Below are 15246 nucleotides of genomic sequence, written 5' to 3'. Positions count from 1 at the left end.
AGCTTCTGTCATGTGTAGATAAAATGGGAAATCCAATCTAGGAAGGCAACATGTTACTATGTCCACTATGCAGCATCCTAAGCTCATTGTATGGTTCTGCTTTGGGGCTTTGACATCAGTGTTGTCTACGCTTTTCTATTCTCATTGGCCTTGAGTGTTTGCATTGGTTGCTTAGCTTTAGTGCTCAGCAAATTGAACCAGTAGAATTCTTCTTCACGTTGAACTTTGCAAAAAATTGGTTCAATATGAACCTGAACTGAACTTTTAGCAAAGTTTTACCCCAAACAGGTTTGTACTGGTTCAGTTAGCTCAACACTAGTCCTGCATACTGGTGTATAACACCATCTACGAGCCATAAAAGCTCTGTATAACACTCTTAGAGCATTATACAAGGTTTTTATGGATCTTAGACGGCATTATACACCAGATTTAGGGGTTTTGGTGAACTTTCATGTTCAGTTCGATCTAATTCGGAAAGAACCAAACTTTTCCCTAAAGTTCAGTAAACCAACCGAAATGAACTTTTGAAAAGTTTGTTCATTACTTAGCTTTTATTGTAGCTTGTAATTATATATTGTAAGCACAGAGGCTGGTTTTATCCATGAATACATTTTGTGTGGGCTCTCTCTTCTAGCTTATGCTGCTTAACACACTTTTATGAAGATTCTCTAACAGAGTTAAAGAGATATTCCAATCACAACCTCTCATCCAACCAACCAGAACCACACTAAGTACTGATGAGGGGCAAGAACCCTGAAATAGCTGCCTGTACATGGGTATTCTGGTTTATATCCCCACTGTTAAAAGAGTGGATAATAACTCATAAAGTAGCTATTTTCTAATAGGTGGCACTATGGAGGATTATTACTTCATTTATTTACATTGCATGGCCTATATAAAAATCCCCTAACCCTTGTTTTGTTATCTCCTGTAGTGCTCCACAAGGAGAAACATTACCCCCTGGACCCCCATCAAGGCCAAGATGAGACTACTCCTCCGTATGATGCAATAAGGGTGGCTGGGAGTATGGATACAGCTGAGCGGACTGTAACTCCCATAGAAGTGAATGGGAATTACAGAAACAACATAGCAGTGCGAGCAAAGCTGTTTCCATAGCATTCGTGCACTTCTATTAAAATTATGGAAACAGTGTAAGTCAGTTCATTCCGCTGTTTCCCCAACTCCCGAAAACTGCCTACAGCTGGACTGTGGTGGTCAGACTTGGATCTCAAGAAGGTGGGAGCTCTGAGGTGGGACCATAATCTATTAGACTTTTATGGCTTATTGTGTAGATGGGAATGCCTTTTAAGCACTAAATTGATTCGGGTAAGCCAAAATAAAGTGTGAGGTGTTCTCTAACTGCTTGTGGCCTCTATTATCAATGAGAAGAACCAAGAGGGCACAATGAGGAAATACATTAGAACAAGGTATACAACATGTATCAGTGCCTCCACCTACAATACACCATTTATAATACTGGTGTCAACTTATATGGCAGAGGAGTGGCACATAGTGTTAACGCAGCAGAAATGCAGTCCTAAGCTCCTGCTCATGACCTGAAGGTTGTGAGCTCTATCCCCCACTTGGTTGAGGTAGTCAGCTCAACGTTGACTCAGCCTTCCATCCTTCTGAGGTTTGTACCCAGTGGGGGTAATAAATAAAGTGACCTGAAAGCATTGCAGAATAAGTTGGCGCTATACACATAACAAGTTTTTTTATTTATGACTTGAATGCTGCTGCTTCACCCATGGGTATAGCCCAAAGATCAGCTGTATAGAGTATGCACCCACTAGCTTTCAGATGCCTCCCCTTAATGCAGCCGTGTCAGCTCTCTATGATAGTATCCATTCCTATCCCCCCATATATGACATCTATCGCTTCGCTGCTTATGTCCACAAGGCACAATCCATATGCATGAGGCACTACTGTAGTTCATCTTTCGATAGCCGGCATTCTCATTAGCCAAAAAAAGAAGCCGCTTCCGCTGTTTATAATTGACGGGCGCGCTTTAAATTTCATATCTCAAAGGGATATTGAAATTAACTTTAGAAATACCGAAAGGGCATTGCATTTCTTTGAGATTAGCAGAATGCCCTATTATCACGATAGTTAGTCGCTCACCTCCTGTTCCTTTTCTTAGACCCATTTAGAAATGCATGAGACATTTAATCCACAAATGGAATTTGGCTGCTGACAGCTGCAGTGTATGAGGAGAGACACCAGCGTGACCCGGCGGATGCTGTCTGCTCAGTAGACTTGGCCGCCTCGCATGCCATCCATCCCAATAAATTTTATGTACAATAAATTGATTTGGATATACATAAAAGGAATCTGATAGAACGCTAACGCTGGCTGAACCGGCCTCCTCTAGTCGAACGGAAATATAAATGGCAGAGTCATTGTGCTCCCGCAGATTTATGAATGTTAAGGTCATTTTCATGTGTAAGATAAAATCACATTACTTGACAAGAGCCCGGAATGGGAGCCGCATAGGAACATGGCACCTTTTGCTGTTTCTGAGATGCCAAATGCCCTTTAAGTCAATCACTTGGTAGATACAAGAGATACGTTGGAAATGAAATTATTTTTGAGGATGTAAACTGGAGAAGTACCAGCCTGATGAATGCATTTCATATTCATTAATTCTCTCGTTATGCTCGTTTCTGTGGAAACTAAATATTAATATACATACAAGAATAAAGGACGACTCCTGAAGATCCCTTAATAAACTGCCTTCTGTCTAACAATATGGAACACGTTGTCTTATATAACTGAGATGTAAAAAAGACAATACCAGATGCTACGGGGTTAAACGGACATGCTAGCTCATTATATAACTTCGTGTGACAGCTCACACCTCCTTCTACAGTTCAGTTTGAACAACCCCTTATCTTTATATACTTTAGGGTGCGTTCATACAGAGTGGAATTTGGAGCAGATCTGTACCAAAATCGGCAGTATATTTTGCGCTATGGATTTTGGTGCTGATCCATACCGAAATCCGCGCCACAATCCACACCGTTTGGTGCAGTTTTTGACGTGGGTCCGCTGCAGATTCACTCCTTTCAATAGAAGGGGTGAAAGTGATTGCAGAATTTGATGCAGATTTTTCCACTGTGGATAATCTGTACCAATTCCGCTATGTGTGAAGGCAAACTTTAAAGGGGTCGTGTCAAGATTAAAGCTTTTGTGATAAGTGGTGATCCAAGTGCTTGGACCCGATCCCTTACCAGTCCCAAGAATGAAGGATTCTATAGGTCCCCACATGAATGGAGCAGCAGCTAATACATGGACACCACCACTCCATTTACTGCAATGGGCAAAAGTATACAAATACTGGGAGTGCAGCGCCACCTCAGTACAATAGAATGTGTTTTGAGGCCAGGCCACAAGCCTTTTCCTCACTAATGCTTGGGAGTACATGGGTATACTAGTATTAAGCCGGAAGTCACTGATATGTGTCAGATTCTGAGGAAGAGGCTTCTTACTTCGAAACACGTCTTCTTGTGCTAGTATTACAATTAAAAGAGAAGACAGGTTTGATTCCTTCGACTCCCAGCCTTACTCATCATTAAAGAGGTCGCGCTGCACTCCCAGCTCTTTTATGGTTTTGCACTTCAAGTCCTAATATGTCCACTTTTCTAGTGAGTTGTCCTTTTCGGTTGGCAGCACCTTAGTCTTTTTACCCATCTGGGACCCATCTACTGACTTGGCACATAACAGACTCACATGTCACCCATCTCAAGGGGTGCTCCACTCTTTTCTCCTTCTTTTCACCCATTTATTTCAATAGAATTACCAGAGATAGCCGAGATTGAGGTCTATTCATGTAGGGGCCTTTGGGCCTCTTGTTCTCAGAGAACCCAATAGTTGGATCCCACCAATCAGACAATTATCGCCCACCCTGGCAACACTCCTTTAATATCCCTGCATATGGGATGAGGTTCTGTTCACATCTGTGCTGTGTCTTCCATTTCTGATGGAAGTCAGGTTGCTCTGCCAAATCTCGAATACCATGGATCCAGCGTGGTCCCTTGCGGTTCCATTGAGGTTTCCATCACTAGTAGTCGAGAATAGCACAGTTGTTTAGTATTACTTAGTTCTTACTGATCAGACAACACAATCCCAACATTTAATTAGCTATTACATGAGGTAATGCATGCGCAACAAAGCGCATAAACTATAGTGGGAACAGATCCCAATCGTTGCATATCTCTTGCCCCTTTAATGTTCTGCACCCCAGGTCAGGAGCAGACTGATCTTTGTACGACCAGCTTAAAGACAGCTGTTTTGGCGATCAGCTGATTACTCCGTAGATGTGGCTTCTGGAACACCGATGATTATTAGCTTTATTCTTTGGAGCAAGTTTGGTTCAGCCACTGGAGGAGGTGATATAATATAACATATTGGTCATTTAAATAAATAGCAAGCATGTCATACATGGGCCAGAGCAGGGGTTGCTATTAATTTTCCGCTCTCAGGCTCATGGAGGCTGTTTTGATTAGCTAACCCACTATGTGGCATTGTCATGCCCTGATGGCCCACATGGACAGGGGTAAAGCTCCTTCAGGCCAGGCCCACAGGCAACATTTTTGCTGAAATGTACCTGTGGATTTTGCTACATATTCATACCACATAGGTAACAAACTCTGCAGGTGCAACATGGGGATTCTGCTGCAGATTCACAGTGCTTATACATTCTACAATGAGAGGGGTGAAATCCACAGTGAAAATTAGAAACAAGAGTGAAAAATCCGGATCACAGGTCAATGCATGTACAGAAAAATTCTTAAACATGTGGGTGAGATATCTTAAAATGTCATCCATGTGCCAGATATGGTAATGTGATGCAGATTTTATCTGCAGAACTTCCATTCCATGTGGACCTACCCATAAAGGACATGTTCCTTCTTGGGATTTCAGCCCTACTGCATTCAGTAGTTATGGCAGTGGCAGCCATGCATGTGGGCCACCACTACATTCAATTCAATAGGATTGCCGGAAATAGAAAAGCACTTCAACTCCCCAAATCTCTGGTGGTCCCATTGAAGTAAATGGAGTGTAGGCACGCATGTGTGGAGGCCACCGATGCCAGAACATAAGGTGAAATCTTAGGATTGGTGGGAGTCCCAGTGGTTGGACTACCATTGATCAACAAGTTATGTCTTATCAACTGGATAGGGAATGACTTGCAGAGATGGGAATATCCCTTTCAAGTGTCAAAAAACTGTACAATTTTGAGCCAAAAGAAAAAACTAAATCTGATGTCCGGTAACAATGATGACATGAGATTATTGATGTAGGGGAGTAGTAGATCTTATAGTCTGTAGTTTCATGAAACCAAATATATAATGATTCAGGGTTAGGTAGATATGGCTGCATTGGTGAATGGTGAAAACTTGACATAGAATTTGCCTCCTAACGGCTGTAAAAGGTGGATAGACTCTGTATGGAGAAGTCAGGCCTGATAAAAACTTGTCAGTATCAAGGGTGTATATACAATGGTAGCAGACCATGTGGCTGCTATGGGGCACATGAAGAGAGGGGCCCAGTGAAGTTTGGTTCTACCCCCACTCCTCCCACTTTTTCTACTGAGAACCACGGCAGGACTTTCCTCCCCAGAACAACTGAACTACTCGAAAACAGGGGGGTTGGGAATTGTCTTAAGGGTCATGGAAAGAGGGTGGAAGGAAAAAGACATACTAGACCTTTCAGGCCTGTGTGCCAAATTCCAGCACATTAATAAGGGGTCCATTTTGATCTTTGCAATAGGACCCCCTCTTTTCTATGTCCGCCAATGGCTCTGTCTTCTAAGAGCAGCAGTTTTATATATATATATATATATATATATATATATATATATATATATATATATTGATATACAAATAAGGGAGATAGAACAATAGCTCCACAGTGCCACCTATTGGAAGGCAGCAATCCCTAAACTCAATGTTAGACTCTTTATACAAGCCTAGTAACAATGACCGGGAAAAGATATATTGATACTGCGCACATTGGATTTTTAGAGTACGACAGTAACAAAAGAGAGGAAAAATAGAAAGAAATGATGAAGTCCTTCCCTCTGTAGCGGTCATTAGTGTGAGGCAGCACCCCCCACCCCCAGCATATTACAGGCAGCATATAAGGCCATATGAGCATATTCAGGTATGATCTCAGTTGCCGGTTGGCTTTGTTTCTCAGTCTCACACGGCGTTTTCCATCTCCTGTTTAAATCTCCCTCTTTCTAGCCTGGATAACTACCACATTGGAAATCAATGCTGATGCTAATTCTCCCAGGAACTGATAACATCCTACGGTATATCACAAGTTCAGTCCGACCATAGCAAAGGATTCTCTGAATGCTGCAAAAGATGTGGGAGTAGAAAAGAAAGAAAAATGTAGAAAGAACGAGATTAAGAACGCTTATACCGATGGTGCTGTGCATTTTCTATTACATATTCAGATAAAATAGAAATATCAGGGGGAAGCTTAACTCCTTGTGTACCATATCGAAGTAAGAATGTGAACGTAGGGAAGAAATATCACAGCAATGTACTAAGATGAACGGTCACTAGTGTTATTGTAATAACACACAGTTTAAGATTAAAGGGCAATAAAACTAAGATGGCCACACAGATTATATGTAGATGAGCTGAAATTGCCAATTTTGGTGGCTCTCGACAATTATATAATGTGTATTGGGATCTCCTGACTCGCCCTAATGGCAGATGTCTGGAGAGATAAGGATCAGGCATGCTGGAATTGAACTGCCTGATCCTTTTGTTCTTGGGGAGAGAAGTCGATGCCAAAGACTTTCTTCCCTTCTCCACATTCAGAACCATGACCAGCTTTAGCTACATGCAACCTATGTGGACGCACAGGGCGCTGGCCACCAGCTTGTGGGGGGAAGACCAGGAGGATGAAGGCTGGGGACAACTGCCCCATAGATCTGCCTGGCCAGATAATCTTCTTCCTCTGTGCAGCAATGCTACATGAAGCATCCTACTCCTGGATCTGTCTCCTCCTCTCCAATGTTCAGAGAGGTTGCTGTCAGCCAATGGGTGCCACAAGCAACACAGTTGCTTAGTTCTGATACTGTATTTATGATATGAGTTTAGTACTGGTGCCATATTTATGTTATAAGCTTGGTTCTGGAATTGCATCTATGTTCTGAGCCTGGTTATTGCTGTATTTATGTTATGAGTTTGGATCTGGTATTGCATCTAACTAATGAAGCTGGTTCTCATGCTGTATTTGTGTACTGAAACTTGTTCTGGTGCTGTATTTATGTTATGTGTTTGGTTATGGTGCTGTATTTATGTTATGGGGTTGGTTCTGTTACAGTGCTTATTCATTGAGCTATTCTGGTGGGGGGTGGGGAATCCCAAGAAAAATCTGCAAAGCGTGCCAGCTTAGGCTGGCACTGATCAAAACACATAATGTGCTCATCGAAGCCCAGCATGCATGTGTATAGGGATGCTGGGCAAGATAGCTGTCAGCTTTACTATATCTAATGTGTATGGCTAGCCCTAGAATTATAAATGATCCGTACTATAATACAATGATAATTGGGATAGTGAATCCCATACAGTGGCGGAATACATTACAGGGTAGAATAAATTGCAGCAGAGCATTTAAGGCCTCATGCCCACGGCCTTAAATGCCCACGGCCATGCCCACGGAATATCGCAGCAGAGTCCGCCACGGCGCCCCCAAAACCCCCATACTCACCACTCCGGATCCGCTGTACATGTCCTGCCTGGCATGTGCCCCATGTCCATACTGGGCTCTTACTGACTGTGACCTAATAAACTGGAATTTTGCACTCCAGTGGACGTTGGCATTTGATCATACACGGTGATCTGGGACCGTCTAAGGTGGAGTTTCACCTAGCCATCGACTAGCCAGGTGTTCTCCCCCTCCTAAGTGAGTACCTTCTTTTCTTCTCTGGGCTTTCCAGTCTGATCACATTGGACCACACCATAATAGGCTGAAATAATACAAATGTCCATCCAGTTCAGCCTGGCTGTATCCCCCCTTGTTGATCCAGAAGAAGACAAACCCCCTCAATGAGGCAAAAGCCAATTTATCCTATTTGGGGGGGGGGGGGGGGGGGAATTTCCTTCCTGACTCCATAATGGCAGTCAGAATAATTCCTGGATCAACATTTGAAAAGTTTCTAGCCGACTCCAAAATTAGCAGTCGATAGATCCCCGGATCAACTACTCTTCTGGTTATTTAATGTATATATCCTGTAATGTCATAGTGTTCTAGAAAGACATCTAGTCCCCTTGTAAACTTCTCTATCGATTTTGCCATCACTAGCAAGTGTTGGCAGAAAGGCAGATGAGAAATTGGGGAAGTGCTGGGTAGGATAAGCAGGATCATTTTGTGTACTGTATTCTGCTCCAATGTGAGGTTCAGGGCCGATTTCATGGATAATTCTGTATAATCGACACTTTCTGACATCAGTATGCATCGATATCACAGACAAATATGTAATATAATATAGACAAGTATGAATTCTTACCATTACGGCCGGCCTAGGCAGATGTGGTCGTGTTTTGTGCAGATGGAGATTTCAAACAGTTTTTAATATTAGAATGAAATAAAAAGTAAGAAGTAATACTTTTATCAATCTCTGACTGGATGCCTAGATTTTTCCTCTTATTCCCCATTTTCCCCTTTTTATTTAATGGTCAAAATTGATAATGATAACCGACAAAATATTAGTATTACAGATGCCAGTTGCCAACCAGCAGGGGGCGCTTCCCTCCCATTATACTAACTCTTGAACTTCGTTCTACATACTAGTAAAAAAAATCAGCTCGTTATTACATTATTGTACTATATGCACTTCTGGTTGGCACAATCCACACAGCTTCATCGATTTGCCAAAAGACTAAAGCAACAATCATCAAATAAAGCGAAACATAACAAAAGTAAACAGATGGGGATAAGCCTATAGACACGGTTTGATCTGTATCTTTTGGCATGTACTTCTTAGAAGGGATTTTAAAATATTATCTCAATGACCACACAGCCGCAAATCCTTTATCTGCTCTCCAGTAGACTGGCGCGTCTTCCTCCGCTATCCGGCACGCACAGCCTTTGTTATCAGGGAGAAAAAGATGTGAAGAACAGAAATATACTGGTGATGTGGAGGGGAGAGAGAAAAGTGAGGAAGCCATCCCTCCACTTACTCAGTCACGTCTAAAACCCCATATAATAATATAAAAAGTTACAGCCAAGCAAACACTTCTGTAATCTTGTCCTCAAGGAACCCCGGTGGGTCATGCCTTAAGGATTTCCCCATAGGGAAAGCATTGTCAATTAGGTGAAACTAATGAAACCATCTGTGCAACATTAAGGAAATCCTTAAGACATGACCAAGAGGGAGGGAAGGGTTCCTTGAGGAGAGATTTAGGAAACGGCTGTAAGTAATGCATAAGAAAAGTTCTAGGAGCTTATTACGAATAAAGTGGCACTTTACCGTGAGGTTTCCTGGTTGTGTGTGCCAACGACTAGCAGTGGCTATGGAGAATCAGACTAGGGCTACATGGCCACTTTGGCCGCAACACAATGATGCAGCCAATGACTGCAGTATAGACCTGTGACTTTGCAGTCAATGCGGTTAAGTTGCTGCAACCGTGACTGCAAAATCTCAGAGCTATACCTTGATCTTTGGCCATCTGACCTATGTCGCGACCAAGTTCGTTGTGTAGCCCTGGTCTTATACATGGTCCCAGAGGTGTTGCTAAAGGCTCATAAGTCCTGGTGCAAAATGTCAACTTGAGGCACCCCAAACTCCACCACATGCACAGGTCCTCACTGACTGATAGACGGTCGCATCAACTCAGTCCTCCCCCTCCCTTTCACTTTCTGAGACTCCACAAGTCTCCATAGTATCTACGTGATATTAACAGTAGCTTCTCACAAGTCAACCGCAGTCAAGAACAGCTCTGACCTGCTAATCTGAAGATGCACCAGGGCATTGCAAAAAGAGCCATTCACCTCACCCAATACGCACTGCTAAGGTGATAATGCGATGAAGTGATATGATGGGGGATATTACATCACTATAAAGGTCATAGAGCAGCTACTTTAGGTTTTCTTGTTTTTTTAGAAATTAACCTGAGAAATCCTTCAAATGGGTTTTCTGAGACAAAAAAAAATTATATAGGCAGGGAATGGGTTAAAATAAAGAAATAAGCACTACTCAGCATTGAATAGTCCGGCAATCCAGCACAGCTGCTCTGGTCCCAGCTGGTCCAGTCCCAGAAGCATGTGCATTGTTCACATGACTGCTGCAGCCAGTCATTGGTTTCAGCAGTGATGCTGCCATGAACGGCGCTGTAGATGCTTGCAGATGTGCTGGATCATAGGAGCATTTTACTTGAGAGTAGTGCTTTTTATTTTAACGCATTCCCTTACCATAGAATTTTATTCTAGTCTCGGAAAACGTCTTTAAGACTGTGCAGGCTCTGTGGAAGCGGCCTAGGTCCTGCCCAGCTTCTTCTCCAGTGCCCTCCCAGTCAGTACCATCAAGGAAATAATATAAAATAGCCCCATGTTGCTTTAAAGCCTTGCAGGAATGCTTAGAAAAGATGGAGGCCTGTTAGGAAAGAGTCATCATCTAGAATAACACTCATAACTTTTAACTATACAATGATTTAGGACCAAGTTTTATTGACCCACATCCATTGTAAGTGGGTATCCCACCAGGACCACTCTTGTTCATGTCCCGGACATCTGGAGAGCAGTCCGTGTGGACTGACGCCCTGATTTGTGTGGTGATCCTCCTATAAAATAGATGGTCTATTTAACAACCCCTATAAAGGAAGTTCACTGCACTTGTTGATTCCAGCTAGTAATATTACTAAGATGGTCATATATAGTTTGATATTTACAAATGTCTTACCCGTTTCAGTCTACTATCTTGTAATGTAATAGGGGTTTGACGATAGGTGTGCCTGTAAATATAGTAGAACTGTTTGTGTTACTTTAGAAGGACCTTCCAGAAAAGGTCACATGTCCCTCTTAGGCTCTGTGTGATGAAATGGCCAGTTAGACAGGTGTAAAAACTGTGTGAGCACTAACTGTAGAGCAGACTGCATGAAAGTAGTGGAGGTTGCTTCAGAAGACAGTGCTGCAGGGGTCGTCTCCGCATGCTACAGAGCGGCTAAAAAGTTCAAAATGTGAGTCCGCCCAAACAACTGGCTCTTAAGATCACGCGTGGCACATGGCAGGAGAGGGAGCAAGATTTCATGAGCAAGATACGGAGTGGCATTGTAAAGGTCTGCACAGCAGCCACTGCGTAAGTAAGAATTTTAAATAAAGTGAGACATGGAGACCAACAGAAGGTAGACGCTCCCATGTTTTTTTCGGACTGTGAGTAAGCAGACGGGAGGAAAGACCTCCCACAATTTAAAGATGATGTCTGGGAGGAAGGGCAATATGTGCAAATTGTCCAAGAAGTACAAGAGCCAAAAGATAGTGAGTGCTCCTGTTCATTCCTGAGAGAGCCGTAACAGCCGGTGGTTGGTATGTGCATGCCGATGAGGACACTGGAGAGAGACTAAGATGATGAGAATACAAGCTACGACAAGATAAAGTGAGGCCGAGGTCAGATGTGGAGAGCTGGTACCCAAAGGACAGTGGCTTGATAAGTGCTTCCGTACACAGGACTAAAGGCGAGTTAGAACTTTGTATGTGCAAGTGGAGGGGAGCTGGCGCGAGAGAGGGAGAAAAGCCGCAGAAAAGGAAGAGGTGCTCCGAGAAAGAGAGAGAACGTCCGAGAAACTGAGAGACCGTCAAGTTGTCAACACTCCTGTTGTAGAGTCTACAGAAGACGTATCCTTTTGGACCATGAGCCCAGTGTGTTAAACCTGTGGTATCCAGTGTTACGGCAGGTGGAAGGGATGGAGAGTTGGGGTTCAAAGGACTATTGCTTAAAAGACAAATTCTTAACCCTTTGCAATCCAATTTTGGTTTCAGGGTTTCCTAGGGGGCTTTCTCTTTCTGCCATTATACAATGGCGCCATCTGCTGGCTAGAGCCAGTACTGCAGTATGGGACATGCTTGAGAGGCCCCCGACAACAGAGCGTCCAGTAATATACAGTAAGAATACCCTGACGGACGTCTTCTGACATCGGAGCTGTACAGCCTTCAATCAGAATGTCTTCAGACATCAGACAGTGAATTGGAAAGGGTTAATAGTTGATAATATGGTAAGTGCTTAAAGGACAATTAGGAGCATGTAGCATGTATTGCCTAAAGGACAACTGCTGAAATTGCCAATTGCTCCATGTTAAAAAAGGGGTTAAATGTAATGTTTATAGTAGACCCCACTGTAGATGGTTGTGCATCGTTTAGGCAAGTAAGCCTCCTTATGGAGTGATTTAATGTAAATTCTGTTGTATTTAGTAAAGTTTATTTTGCAGCAACGAACAGCCTCCGTCACCGCCGTGCCATCACACCCCATCCACTTGCATCCTACACGTTGCACATATGCTAATAATAATATACCGCAATACCATCTAATCCCCCTATTCACTTCTGTAAACAGTCATCTCATAAGGCCCGTATAGGTGACAGGTCCGTGTAGGTGTCCTCTACACCGACTCGTACGCTTCTATTATGTGTCTTGAATTTAATGCCGGAAATTCCACGCTTTTACTATAAAGCAAACAGATACGTGGAATAGATTAAAAACAAATTACTAATAAATTGGTTTCAGATTGGAGATGTAAAGTTGAGGAGGAAAAAAAAATGAACTTTAGTTTCAAATGTCAGAAGCAGAATTCTTTCACTTTTCTGGGCTGCCACTGCTTCTCAGCTTAACAAGGTGTTAATTAAATTATGCCCTTTGCAATCTGACAAGGTTGTGAGCGGAGAAACTTATTTTGGTTCTCGTTGTATTCTAAGCTGTTGGCCTTTTCTTTGAAAAACACGGTCCAAGTAGAGTTTAATCAACACGCCGTAACACCTCCGATGTCACCGAGAAGTCCCGTCTACCTTCCGCAAGCAGAACGGAGTGTAGTAAACAACAGCACAGCCCGTATGATGTCCCCCTGCCCATATAGGGTATACGGAGCCGGGTTGTCTTCATGATGCAACCTCTCACATACTAATTGGAGATGCCATTCAGCGAGGACCACTTGTAAATATACTTCTTCACCACCCAGTGGCGAACAGCTGATACTGCACTACACATTTAGGCCAGATTCAGAGAAGCGTAAGGGTGTTTGCGCACATTTTTCCAGATTGGGCGTTGTGTATTGGCGTGCTCATCTGCATATTTTACTGTACTTTTTGTACGTGTAAATCCTGCGCAATTGCGCTCACAAAAAACATGCTACCACGCTCCCATTAATTCAGATGGGCAATCAAGTTAATTAGTTCAGCATTTTCTATTTTCGTGAGCAAATGCATACGAAATAGATCAAGCAGTGTATTTTTTGGCGCAAATGAAATGTGAGCAAAATACACGCATGCGAACAAACCCATTGAAATCAATAGGTTCTATTCTCTGTGTAATGCACACGCAAATATGTCCACGTGAATCCAGCCTCAGGGCTTATTAACACGGACGTATTTGCGCACAAAAAAATTTCACATACAGTAAGTAGAGAATAGATCCCATTGATTTTAATTGTTTTTTTCACATACAAGCATTTTGCGCGCACATTTGCGCAAATAAATACGCAGCATGCTCTAGTTTTCTGCGCCTTTGTGCACGAAAATAGCAGATATTGAGCTAATGGACTTAATTGCCCATTTCAATGAATGGGAGTGTGGTTGCTTGTTTTTTGTGTAAACGCGCATGATTTGTAAACGCAAGAAGGAAAGTAAAACACGCATTTGTGTGTGCAAATATGCAACACCCATTTAACCAAAATGTAGTGCAAATGTGCAGGCAAACAAGCATACGTTGTGTGAACACGACCTTAGGGGAGCCGATTTGCTGCAGATTTTGTTGCAGATCTGACCCTTTCAATTGAATTCAAATTGAATGGAGGAAATCTGCAGCAGATCTGGACCAAAATCAGTGATAAATCAGGTCTGATTGGAGAGGTGATAAAGGTCTGATGGGTGGGGGTCTCACTGCTAAGACGCCCTCCAATCCCACGAACGCGTCCCCCTCTCATCCTCATTGCTCACCTAATGCATCTTCCTCAATAAGTAGGAAATTGAATGGAGCGGCGGTCGCACTTCTGTGACATTCCTCCATTCATTTTCAATGGGACTGTTGGAGATTGCCAAGCACTTGTACTCAACTACTTCTGTAAGTATTGAAATGAACAGAGCGGTGCTGTACATGTGTGACCGCCACTCAATCTGACGTCACTGCAGCTGAGCCTATAGTCACAAGAATAGTGGGACTCAGGCCTCTCATTCTCAGGATCAGGGGGTCTCAGGAAGGGGACCCCACTTATCAGACTTTTATCAATTATGCTATGGCTAGGTAATAAACATCTATGGTCGTACAACCTCTTTAATGGGGTCAATGTCCAGTTTTTCAATGCGGAAGCAGCAAGAAGAATTTGCATACCCTTCTTGAGGATTGTTTTTCCCATTGAACGAATAAGAATCCGCAGCCTATAAAACACCCTATTTACTTGAATTGGACGTGGAATGAGCTTTTAGGTGTAGATGCGTGCCAAAATCCTAATCAAATCCTGAATGTGTGGAACAAAATCGTACACAGCGCCCATTTAATTGAATGGGCAACAGTCTAGTTCTGCATATTGCGCCAAAGCAGCCACTGTAAGAGCTGCTGAAAGTTAGCGAAAATTCACCAGGCAGACCTGATTGAAGTAGAGTGGAATTATAATAGCAATATGCCAAACAATATATGAGATATACACTCAGTCATGCTAGCACATAATAACAATGTCACACCATGGAAATACACAGTAAAACACCCAGCAATATCAATATTCAACAGCAAAGGAATTCTCAGTAATGCTCAGCAGCAACTTCTCAGTAGTCCCTGCCAGCAGCCGGTTAGAAGCTAATTGGATGTACCCATATAATATGCCTGAGTGAAAACTACTGTCTGCCTGACTACTAATCCGACTTTGAAGTTTTAGATTATGTAGCCTATGCCGCTTTGGCAGTCACACTGTGTGGAATTTTCCATTTCTCTGAAAATTAAAAGTGAATGTTTATAGGAAGGCAATTGGCCCTGCCAAACTTCGGTCCCTGGTTATCAGGGCCTTCAATACCTGAAGCTTCACCTTT

General features: G+C 42.8%; 1 protein-coding gene across 4 annotated transcripts in view; it reads right to left on the bottom strand.

Moving 5' to 3' along the window:
• AGRN (agrin) overlaps positions 1-15246 on the bottom strand; it is a 497317-nt gene that overhangs the window by 62101 nt on the left and 419970 nt on the right. The window lies entirely within an intron of this gene.

The sequence above is a fragment of the Eleutherodactylus coqui genome, chromosome 6 (assembly GCF_035609145.1).
Source record: "Eleutherodactylus coqui strain aEleCoq1 chromosome 6, aEleCoq1.hap1, whole genome shotgun sequence".
NCBI classification, from domain to species: domain Eukaryota; kingdom Metazoa; phylum Chordata; class Amphibia; order Anura; family Eleutherodactylidae; genus Eleutherodactylus; species Eleutherodactylus coqui.
The sequence above is the reverse complement of the archived record's forward strand: the minus strand, read 5'-3'. Positions and strand labels throughout refer to the sequence as shown.